Raw genomic sequence first — 12,306 nt, 5'->3', positions numbered from 1 at the left:
TCTGCTCCTCACCTCCAGGGAGAATGCTTCAACGAAAGAAATGAAGTAGGTCTGTAGGTGTGTCTCTTTCTCTCCTTTCTATATCCTTGTGCCCTGTCTAATAAAAAATAGAAAAAAGAGAGGCCCGAGGCCCGGGCTGTACCTCCTCACCGCCGCCACCTCTGTCGCCATCCGAGCCGCCCAGACACCATGCCACAGGGTGATCTCTTGACCTGTCTTTACAATGGAAGACTCTGCAAAAACTTTCAGCTCTGAAGAGGAAGAAGCGAACTATTGAAAAGATCTGGCTATGACATACAAGCAGAGGGCAAAGAATACGCAGGAGGAACTCCGGGAATCCAGGAGGGAAGCCGAGAATATGAAGCTGAACTGGAGACACAGTTGCAACAAATTGAAACCAGGAACAAGGATCTCCTGTCAGAAAACAACCGCCTTCGCATGGAACTCGAAAGTATCAAGGAGAAGTTTGAAACACAGCATTTAGAGGGATACGGACAGATTTCAGCCTTAGAGGATGAACTTGCCCAGACATAAGCCATAAAAGATCAACTGCAGAAATACATCTGGGAGCTGGAGCAAGCCAACGATGGCTTGGAGAGAGCAAAATGGGCCACAATCATGTCTTTAGAAGACTTTGAGCAGCATTTGAATCAAGCCATTGAAAGAAATGCATTTCTGGAGAGTGAACTGGACGAGAAGGAGAACCTCCTAGAATCTGTTCAGCGACTAAAGGATAAGGCCAGAGACTTGCGACAGGAATTGGCTGTGCAGCAAAAGCAGGAGAAGCCCAGGACCCCCATACCCAGCACGGGGGAGGCTGAAAGGACAGACACTGCTGTTCAGGCCACTAGCTCCATGCCATCCACACCCATAGCTCACCGAGGACCCAGCTCAAGTTTGAACACACCAGGGACACTCAGGCGTGGTCTGGAGGACAGCACGAGTGGGACTCCACTCACACCTGCTGCCCGGATCTCAGCGCTGAACATCGTGGGACACCTGCTGCACAAAGTAGGGGTGTTGCAGTCCAAGCTTGCATCCTGCCGGAACTTCGTGTATGATCAGTCTCCAAACCGAACCAGTGGCCCAGCTTCTGGGTGAGGGAGCAAGAACAGAGATGGTAGTGACAGGCGGTCCAACAGCACCAACGTGATTCTGGGTGACAAAGGGTTGGGAAAACGCCTGGAATTTGGAAAAATACCTTCAAATGTTTCCTCACTTTCATTGCCAACAGCCCAGGGTGTAGTCAAGATGTTGCTTTAGGAAATCCTCAGAAGCCGAAGCCTCTACTTGTCTGTTCAGGAGATGCTGCTTTCTTCCCCTCCTTGAGCTAGGTCTTTGTTCTTTGAAAATAGTTGGATAAATCTGAGCATTTCAGTCACATGAGCCAGTGGCTGAGGACACCACTGCCTGTAGTGTCCTCATAGCTGTCCCTGAAATCTCTTCCAATCCCTAACTTACTTGTGGGTGTGTTGCAAGTGGATGGGGACAAACTAACCTTCTGGAAAGGGCTGTAAGGTGGGTGCCAGAGCCGCTCCATCTCTTTGACTTGAACCAAGTCTTCATTGGTCTTGAGAGGTGTTTTTAATGCCCAGAGAAGCCATCACAGTGGGATCTGAACTCAACCCTCCTCGGCTGGAGCTTCCTTCCAGAGCAAACTACCCCATGCACTGTGACGTAGAAAGTCATGTCTAGGAGCTGCGAATGTTACAGACTTGTGCCTTTTCTTAAACTGTGGTGTAGTGTACCTTTGAGTTTTTTTAAATTCCTTCTACATGTCAAGGAATCAGCCCAGGATCTCACATATGCCACAGAGCTAACTTTTAGACAAGAGAGGAGAGACACCAAAGTGCTGATCCACTATCTGTGGAACTCTTCCCTCTCCCGTTCACCCCACCCCTCAGCTGTCCATGGTCCTCCTATGTGGTGTCTATGCATAGTAAGGTATATGTTTTACCTGCTAAGTTCTCTCTCAGGGTCCCTCTGAGCCTTTTTTGTCTGTCTTTCATTGAGACATTTTAGAGAAGTGCTTGAATTTGAGCCCATTTTATATTGAAAGAGTCAGAGAACGACTAGTATCTTCTTTAGATTGATCTGACTGTTGTCCTAAAAGCCCCTTGCCCTGGGATTATGGGTGGTCTTCACTTCAGGACTCTTAGAAATACTGAGGTGCAGTAGCTTTGGAATGCCACCCCCAAGAATAGACCTGTGTACAAGGCCATAATGGTGTCATCTGGGTGCCCTTCAAATAATATTAAGCCCCCGGTGTGTTGTTGGGAGCCTCCCTCCTTTGGAGAAAGGCACACAGGATCCCTAGCACTGATGGTGCCTGTGCTCAGCCCTGCTTGCTGTGAACCTGCTGTCTGACATTCCCAGACACATGAAATGAACACTAATTCAGGAGCACGTGTGCAGCCTCTTAGCCTCCCCGTGCCACTAAGTTATTTTTCTGAAAAAAAAAAAAAAACAGCAGACATATATCCTCAAGTTAAATACAACTTTCCAAGAACTACCAGCATTCAGCAGAAAATTAAACTTCAGCTCCCAGGTTCATGACTGTGGAACATTCTAACCATTATCAGTGAAAAATGTGTTTTTTTTTTTTTTGAGAACAATAAAATCAAGAGATATCAACAAAAAAATAGAAAAAAGAAAATAAAAAAGGAAAAATTGGTTGCCAACTATGAATTTGGCTACTAATTGCAATTCTCTTTTTCACAAAGGTGCTAAAGTTTTAGTTAAATGATATTTCTCAAAAACATGTCCAGAATGACAAGCTACCACTCATAACTCTTTCCCTTCTGTGGGTGTTAATCCTATAGCTCTTGCCAGCAATGAATGTGGCAAATGGATGTTACACTCATCGCTCAATTGGTAAACTGAAATTAGCACATCTTGGTAGTTTTTCAAACTTCACATATACCACTTGTCATACATGAAGAAAGGCTTCCCATGTTTGTAAATACTTCTCTCTGCTTTAACCTCTAAAGTCATTCCTCACAAAATTAAGACTAATAATGCCCCTGCAGGTGTTTCCAACACTATGGCTCATTTCTTTTCTCAATAGAATATTGAACATGTTATGAGTTGATCTTATGACCCTATTGGACAAGTAACTGTAGAATACCACAATTCTGTTTTAAAAGGAAAGCTTCTTAAACAGAAGCGGGTGCTATGCATATGGCCTTGTCACCCCACCCCAAGAACAAATATACAGCACCTTATATACTTAATTTTTTTAATTGGAGTTATTCTAATCATACAGCTGCTGAGAGTAACTTTCTTCCACAGGACGTTCATTACCAAAGCCAAAAGTCCTTAACAAGGACCCTCTACAAGAAAAGAATTGGTTAGGCCCTGCTCCACTGCTCAAATGGGGTAGAGGATATGCTTCTGTCCTTTCTGCAGCAGGACCATTATGGTTGCCAGATCGAGCAGAGAAGCCTTCCCATGAGTTGTTCTCAGACAAATCCCAACCCCATTCTAGAGCTATCTCTCCTGAACATTCAGCCTCCCCTCAAAAATAGAATACATTTGCCAAAGAATTGGCTTTGACCTTGAAGCAGACAGTGCTTCCTGATGAAACAATTGACTGAGAAGGCTAGAGTAGTTCTGTCACTTCTCTGCAACCTGTTAAACAGAGCACAAAGATCTGAGGCCCTGATTGCTTTTCTCTAACACCCTGGATACACCATGATGACCATTCATGAGCTTGATAGTTTATATCCATATGGACTCTCTATGAATTTCTGTCTATTTTTATATTTAAAAGACCGGAGATGCTGTAGAAGTTTTCTAACCCCAGACTTCCTGATACTTGTTATTAGAAATCCTACTGATGGATACCTTTGCATCTATGTTTACAAAATATGTTATTTTTCTACAAGGTACATTCTTTTGGCTAATAAGACATGAGGACTGTATTTCAGGCTCTGTTTCATTATCACAAAATTCTGCTCTAATGCAAGTCTAGATATTTCTGAGACTTCTGCCCACAGGCAGAAGAGGGCTGTATTGCCACAGCAATCATCTATAAATCTGAATGTCTGGCTGCTGCCCTAAGAGTCTGGAGACTGCTCATGAGATAACTGGAATAAAAATCAGTATCTTGTAGCATCAAAAGAATGTACCTGACATGATGACATTTGGAAAATGACCGTTCCAAGTACCCTTACCTTTTTGTTTCCTTCCTTAGAAATGTATTCTGATCTTTGTCCACGTAATGCATATTCACCCATTGTTTTGCCTGTACAATGTTATGAAATGGGGTAGATGGGGCACACAGTTGACACAGTCCTAGCTAGAGATGCTATATGTGTGGGTTCCCACCTGACCTCTTCTGATCAGCTGTATGGTGACTGGCTGTGGTTACTTTCTCTCCACCCTGGGATATGTCTAATCTCAGGGCCCTGGCAACTGGATGAGGTTCTCCACCTGCATATTTGCTATAATTTATTTTTGTTATAACTCTATAGTATTTATTCTTAACACTAAACACCCTTTATTTTAAGATAAATATATTACACTGCACTAGTATAGGCAATTTCATAAGTAATTTAGATATTTTTATCCTTATTCAATTACTGATAGATTTTTAATGATGGCTAGATTGAGGGATTAGAGAGACTAGGTGATCAGGAATTCTAGAGACTGAACCTAATATGACTCCTAATAAAATCACACCAAGAATGAGAAAGTTGTTTGTTTTTCTTACGCAACTCTGTCATTGTTATACAATCTATGTTTTTTCCTAATGACTGAACTTTGTGGGATAATTAGCTATGATATCACAGGAAATTATTATGTTGATATAGGAAGAAGTGACCACAGAGAACATCACAGTGGAAAATGGGAGGTATAATAAAGGAGTGATCAACAGAACAGAGAGAAAACAGATAGCTAAGGGGGAGGGGAGATAAGGAGACAGAGCAAACTAATCTCAGAAAATACAGTGAAATATAGGAAGATTGAAAATATTTCAGTATATTCACTGCAATCAGTATGTTGATTTATGTTGTGACAGAAAATAACCTCAAAGTCATAATGTGTTAAAACCCATAAAAAAATTTTTTTAATTTATTTATAAAAAGGAAACACTGACAAAACCAGAGCATAAGAAGGGTACAACTCCACACAGTTCCCACCAACAGAACTCCATAACCCATCCCCTCCCTTGATAGCTTTCCTATTATTTATCCCTCTGGCAGTATGGACCTAAGGTCATTATGCAAAAGGTGGAAGGTTTGGCTTCTGTAATTGCTTCCCCGCTGAACATGGGCGTTGACGGGTCGATCCATACTCCCAGCCTGCCTCTCTCCTCCCTACTGGCGTGGGGTTCTGGGGAATCAGAGCTCCAGGACACATTGGTGGGGTCCTCTGTCCAGGGAAGTCTGGTTGGCATCATGTTAGCATCTGGAACCTGGTGGCTTAACAGAGATTTAACATATAAAGCCAAACAAGTTGTTGACTAATCATGAACTTAAAGACTGGAGTAGTACAGATGAAGAGTTGGGGGAGGGTCCTCCATTCTGTAGGTAGCTAGTAGACATATTTTAGTTCTATTCCAAAGGGCCTGTGGCTATACTAGTTTTATTCCCCACCCCCATCCTGAAATCTGATATGCAGGTGGATCCTATTTTTTGTCTGGGGAGATGATGTCATGTCTGGAAAAAGGACCAGAAAGCTGGATCAGGGAAGAGAGTAGCTCTCTAATATGGGAAACATATATAAATATTGTTGACTGTAAACTCCATTGATTTGATGTGTGATCTGGGACCCATATTCAGCTTAGGAGCCTATGTGACCTCTGCATCCCTGTAGATCCAACATATTTCTTATTCACATATTCAACAATGATCAGGAAAGAGAGGCTCTGCTCCCTATATCTATCAAGGACTTGGTTTGATAGATGTTCTTTTATGAGTTGATGTCAGCTACCTTGCCAGCTATCTTAATATCCCCCTTTATCAAAGAGTTTGAAAGGAGAAACTTGATTACTGGATCATGCTTACTGAATCATGCTTCCATAAACTAGTTCTGCCCTTTGGATTTCTATGTCAGATACTCCAACCCAGTTGCTATTTTGGTAGATGGTTATTTAACTTAGAAATAGGAGTACGTCTGTTTATGGCCAGATAAATAAGGAACTCTCACCTCTGAGTAGGTAGTAATGTGCCTACTTTAACATGTGTATGACATAGGTTCAAACCCCAGTGCCACATGGAAGATCTAATGGCACTGAAGGAATGATCTGGAGTCTCTCTTTATCTATCTGAAAGAAAAAGTATCTGGGAAGAGGAGAAATCACACATGTGTGAGGTCTTAACTCATCAAAAAAAAAATATCAATATTAAAATGGGTCTTTAAAATAACCTCAAACTTGACATTTAACTAAAGGAGACATAGGAGGGGGGGAAAAGAAAAGAAAAAGAAACTAACAGTATGAAAATAGCTCTTTGTTATAGGGAGTCAGAAGGTAGTGCAGTGGGTTAAGTGCATGTGGCACAAAGTGCAAGGACAGGCATAAGGATCCCAGTTCAAGCCCCTGGGTCCCCACCTGCAGGGGAGTCGCTTCACAGGGAGTGAAGCAGGTCTGCAGGTGTCTTTCTCTCCCCCTCTGTCTTCCCCTCCTCTCTCTATTTCTCTCTGTTCTATCCAACAATGACAACAACAATAATAATAACTACAACAATAAAACAACAAGGGCAACAAAAGGAAATAAATAAAATAAATATTTTAAAAAAGAAAATAGCTCTTTGTCATTCGTTTTCAGAGAAATTTTAATGAAAGTCTTAACTAGATTAAACTCAGTCACCCACTGAGCCTCCTCTGTTGCACTCCTCCCTACCCCCATTTTATAAAGAGTGAGAAACAGCAAAGTTCCTCTCCACGACCACCGGTGTAGTTTTCCCTGTGGCAGCCATGGGATGCTGGGAAGTAGAGTTGATAAGTGCAAAAGGCAAAAAAAGCATCTGTATATTGTATCTTTTTTATTTCGTTTTACTGAGGTGGTTGAATGGTTTGTTGTATATTTTTTACTTAATTTTTTATTTATAAAAAGGAAACATTGGCAAAACCATAGGATAAGAGGGATACAGCTTCACACAATTCCCACCACCAGAACCCTCCCATGATAGCTTTCCTATTCTTTAACCCTCTGGGAATATGGACCTAAGGTCATTGTGGGATACAGAAGGTGGAAGGTCTGGCTTCTGTAATTGCTTCCCCGCAGAACATGGGCATTGACAGGCCAATCCATACTCCCAGCCTATCTTTCTCTTTCCCTATTGGGGGAGGGTTCTGGGGAATCGGGGCTCCAGGACATATTGGTGGGGTTGTCTGTCCAAGGAAGTCTGGTCAGCAACATGCTAGCATCTGGAAACCTATCCAGAGAATCTCCATCACAAGCTGCTGTTTGTTGGAGATCATGCCAGCTGCTGCTCAAAAGTCACCATCTTGGCTCCGCCCCCCTGTTGTATATTTTTTTTTATTGATTTAACAATGATTGAGAAGACTGTGGGATAAGAGGGATAAAATTCCATACAATCCAATTCCCACAACTGGAGTTCTCTATCCCATCCCCTCCATTAGAAGTTTCCCCATTATTCAACTGTTATTTCCACAGCTGTGAACTCTTTAAATACCTTACTTAGACAGAAGTCAATCCAGGGAAGAGTGATCAGTGGAATGAAAAGTACTGAAAGAAAGTCCTCATAACACACTATAATAATGGTTAAACCAAGGAGAAACATTGGAAAAATGAACCAGGACAAAAGCCCAGCTAAAAGCCCCCCACCTCAAGGTAGAAACATGGGAAACTGAGATCAACATCCAAATGCTAGCTAAGGAATTAGTCACAGGAGCGAGGAAAGAGTTTGAAAGAATTGTCATCAGAAATGGAGAAACAACAAATAAGCCTCTGAAAGAAAGCACTATCTGGAGGAATTAGAGAGCTGAAAGCTGAAATAGCTGAGCTAAGAGCATAACATTATCAGAACAGGATAAGAAAATAGCTGAGCTACAGAAAACAACATAGGGGAGAGAGAATAGAATAAATGAGGCTGAAAACAGAATTAGCAAGATTGAGGATGAATTTGAGAAAACTAAGAAATAAGTAAGAAATATCAAAAAGAGATTAAAAGATATGAAAACAACAACAGAGACATATGAGATGACTTCAGAAGAAATAATATATGCATTATTGGCTTACCAGAGGAAGAAAGAGAGGGAGGGGAAGAAAGCATTCTACAGGACATACTAGATGAGAACTTCCCTAGTCTAGGCAATATAAAAGACTTAAAGGTTCAAGAAGCCCAAAGAGTCTCAAACAGTATTAACCCAAACTTAAAGACACCAAGACATATCATAGTTAGAATGGAAAGGAATAAGGATACAGAAAGGATACTGAAGGCAAGAGAAAAACAGAGTCACTTACAGAGGAAAACTCATTAAGATTAGCAACAGATTTCTCCATAAAAACACTACAGGCCAGAAGAGAATGGCAGACTATCTATCAAGTGCTCAATGATAAAGGCTTTCAAACAAGACTACTGTACCCTGCTAGACTGTCATTCAGACTAGATGGAGGCATAAAAATGTTCTCAGACAAGCAACAGTTGAAAGGATCAACTATCACCAAGCCTGGCCTGAAAGAAGTTCTGAAAATTCTCCTATAAACAATCAGATCACCATAAACATGCCATATATAAGAACACTCTAAAACTCTACAATAATGGTGTTAAAATATCTTCAATCTATGATATCAATGTCATATCAATAATATAAATGTCAATGGCCTGAATTCACCTATTGAAAGGGACAGAATAGGAAGATGGATCATAAAACACAACCTAACCATATATTGTCTGCAGGAATCTCACCTAACTCAACAAGACAAACACAGACTCAAAGTGAAAGGATGGAAAGCTATCATACAGGCCAATGGCCCACAAAAAAGGGCAGGAACAACTATTTTCATATCTGACATGACAGACCTAAAAATAAATAAAATTTTAAAAAATAGGTATGGACATTACTTATTGCTCAGAGGATCAATCAGTCAAGAGGACTTAATGATTATCAACATCTATGCAACCAAGAAGAGACCATCTAAATACATCAAACATCTACTAAAAGAGCTATAGCAATATATTAACAGCAACACAGTAGTAATAGTGGACTTTTAACACCCCACTTTCTCAACTTGATAGATCATCCAGGCAAAAAATCAACAGAGAAATGAAGGAGCTAAGTGAAAAGATAGATAAACTAGAACTACTGGACATTTTCAGAGTAAAAATGTTGATTTTACCATTTTCAGCCCATCTTGGATGGAACTTGAAGAAATCATGTTAAGTGAAATAAATCAGAAACAGAAGGATGAATATGGGATGATCTCATTCACAGGTAAAAGTTGAAAAACAAGATCAAAAGAGAAAACACTAAGCAGAACTACAACTGGAGTTGGTGTATTGCACCAAAGTAAAAGACTCTGGAGTGGGGGGGGGGGGGAGTTCAGGTCCTGGGACAGGATGACAGAGGGCCTAGTGAGGGTTGTATTGTTGTGTGGAAAAATGAGAAATATTATGCATGTACAAGATACTGTATTTACTGTCGACTGTAAAACATTAATCCCCCAATAAAGAAATAAAAAAAAAATGTTTCCCCATTCTTTACCCCTCTGGGAGCACAGACTTTATGGGGAGCAGAAGGTGGAAGGTCTTGCTTCTGTAATTACAGCTTCTCTGCTGGACATGGGCGTTGACAGGCAGGTCCATCTTCCCAGCCTGTTTCTATCTTTCCCTAGTTGGGTAGGGCTCTAGAGAGGGGAGGTCCCAGGGCACTTCGCAGTGTAGTCTTTCAACATATAGACACAGCCTCTCCTCTCCCCTTGATAGGTGTGTAAAAGACATCTCAGAACCCCAATGTCCCTTCACCATGTCCCGTACCCTCCTTCCCCAGAGTCCTTTGCTTTGATATCATACACCACACCCAGTCCAAATTTCACCTTACGTTTTCCCTTACTGTTCTTCATTCTGAAGTTCCATCTTATAAGTGAGATCATTCAGTATTAGTCTTTCTATTTCTGGCTTGTCACAGTCAACATGATTCTTTCAAGTTTTGACCATGTTATTGCAACATATTATATTTTTGAAACTAATATTCTGTTAGGGTTAAATTATTTTTATTTCCAATAGAAAGAAATAACTCTATACTAGTTCTCCCCAATTTAAAGTATTATCTCTCAGGGTCAAAGGTTACAGTGGTTTGTGGAAGGAAGTGTAATTAGAAGTCAGGGTAACAATATTGATTCTCAGAAAAGTATTATAATGAACAACATGTATTATGCATGACTCATGTTCACTGTGTAGTGCCTTTTTCTCTTCTCTTAATTTTTATTAATGAGTTAATAATCATTAATAAGACAGTAAGATAACAGGGGAGTTGGCCGGTAGAACAGCGGGTTAAGCGCACGTGGTGCAAAGTGCAAGGACCAGCATAAGGATCCTGGTTCGAGCCCCCAGCTCCCCACCTGCACGGGAGTCACTTCACAGGCAGTGATGCAGGTCTGCAGGTGTCTATCTTTCTCTCCCTGTCCCTGTCTTCCCCTCCTCTCTCCATTTCTCTCTGTCCCATCCAACAAAGACAGACAACAACAATAACTACAACAATAAAACTAGGGCAACAAATTGGAATAAATAAATAATTTTTTAAAAGATAGTAAGATAATAGAGGTACAATTCTATATAGTTCTCACCACCAGATTTCTGTATCCCATCCCCTCCACTGGAAGTTTCCCAATTCTTTATCCCTCTGGGAGTATGAACCAACATTTTCTGTAAGGTGCAGAAGGTGGAAGGCTTCTATATAGCTTCTCTGCTGAAGGGAAATACAAAACAGAATTTAACTGGGTTTGGAGTATTGCACCAAAATAAGATACTCTTAGGGGAAAGGGTAGATTTTCAACTCCCATGTAGGGAAGTGGGGGTGGGGACACAAATCTTTGGTGGTGGAATATACATCTATTAACTTATAATCACCATTTAATCAATATGTGAGAGGGAAATAGATTGAAAGATACATGAGTTCTTTAAATGCATAGATTTAATTTTCTGAGTATATATTCCTTTATTCTAAGCACATTGTTTTAAATTTATAAATTGGTTGAATTCTGACATTGGGCTTAAATTGTTTTTTTTTTGTTGTTGTTGTTGTTCATTTCTTTTCTTTTTTTTAAATTTATTTTTTTTTATTTAAGAAAGGATAAATTAACAAATCCATAGGGTAGGAGGGGTACAGCTCCACACAATTCCCACCACCCAATCTCCATATCCCACTCCCTCCCCTGATAGCTTTCCCATTCTCTATCCCTCTGGGAGCATGGACCCAGGGTCTTTGTGGGTTGCAGAAGGTGGAAGGTCTGGCTTCTGTAATTGCTTCCCCGCTGAACATGGACGTTGACTGGTTGGTCCATACTCCCACTCTGCCTATCTCTTCTCCTAGTAGGGTGGGTCTCTGGGGAAGCAGAAGTCCAGGACACATTGGTGGAGTCTTCAGTCCAGGGAAGCCTGGCCGGCATCCTGATGGCATCTGGAACCTGGTGGCTGAAAAGAGAGTTAACACACAAAGCCAAACAAATTGTTGAGCAATCATGGACCCAAAGCTTGGAATAGTGGAGAGGCAGTGTTAGGGGGATACTCACTGCAAACTCTAGTGTACTTCTGCTTTCAGGTATATATTTTGCAGTAGTTTATGGATTCGTGTGAACATATGCTCTCTCTCACAGAAATTGGTGCATATCTAGGTTTTGGGACTTTGTTAGAAAGTGAACCACCTGGGATGGAATTAGAGAATACTATGAAAGGAAAGGTCTCACCCGAGTAATGAAGCTGAAGGGCTGTCATTCCGCATGTGAATTCTCTGGACACAGTCTGAAGTGAAGCATGTTGAGGTGGCAATCGTTGTGTTGATTAGGTTGCGATCGGTAGATGCAATATTATTTGATATGGATTGGGAGAGGCATACGGGAAAGTGGGCCCTATCCAAAGGTTCCAGGACTGGGGGAAGTAGAGGCTCTATAGTGGAGATGTGAGGTTCCTGCTCTTAGGGTTCAAAAAGACAATCGATAGTTAATGTTATCATCACATTATTTGGTAATTGGGTTAACTTTGAAAAGTCCTTTTGTTAGGGTTTGCTGTACAGTACCCAGTATCTTGTAATAGTTGTGCTATTGGTTGCTTCTATTCTACTTGGTCTAGGCTTTTGAGAGAGTCCGCATATCAAATACACAGCCTATATATTGAAAAG

General features: G+C 41.1%; 1 pseudogene; it reads left to right on the top strand.

Moving 5' to 3' along the window:
* The first annotated feature begins 223 nt into the window (after positions 1 to 223).
* LOC103125079 (nuclear distribution protein nudE homolog 1-like) lies at positions 224 to 1,385 on the top strand (annotated as a pseudogene).
* Positions 1,386 to 12,306: the final 10,921 nt, after the last annotated feature.

The sequence above is a fragment of the Erinaceus europaeus genome, chromosome 4, assembly GCF_950295315.1.
Source record: "Erinaceus europaeus chromosome 4, mEriEur2.1, whole genome shotgun sequence".
Lineage (NCBI taxonomy): Eukaryota > Metazoa > Chordata > Mammalia > Eulipotyphla > Erinaceidae > Erinaceus > Erinaceus europaeus.
The sequence above is the reverse complement of the archived record's forward strand: the minus strand, read 5'-3'. Positions and strand labels throughout refer to the sequence as shown.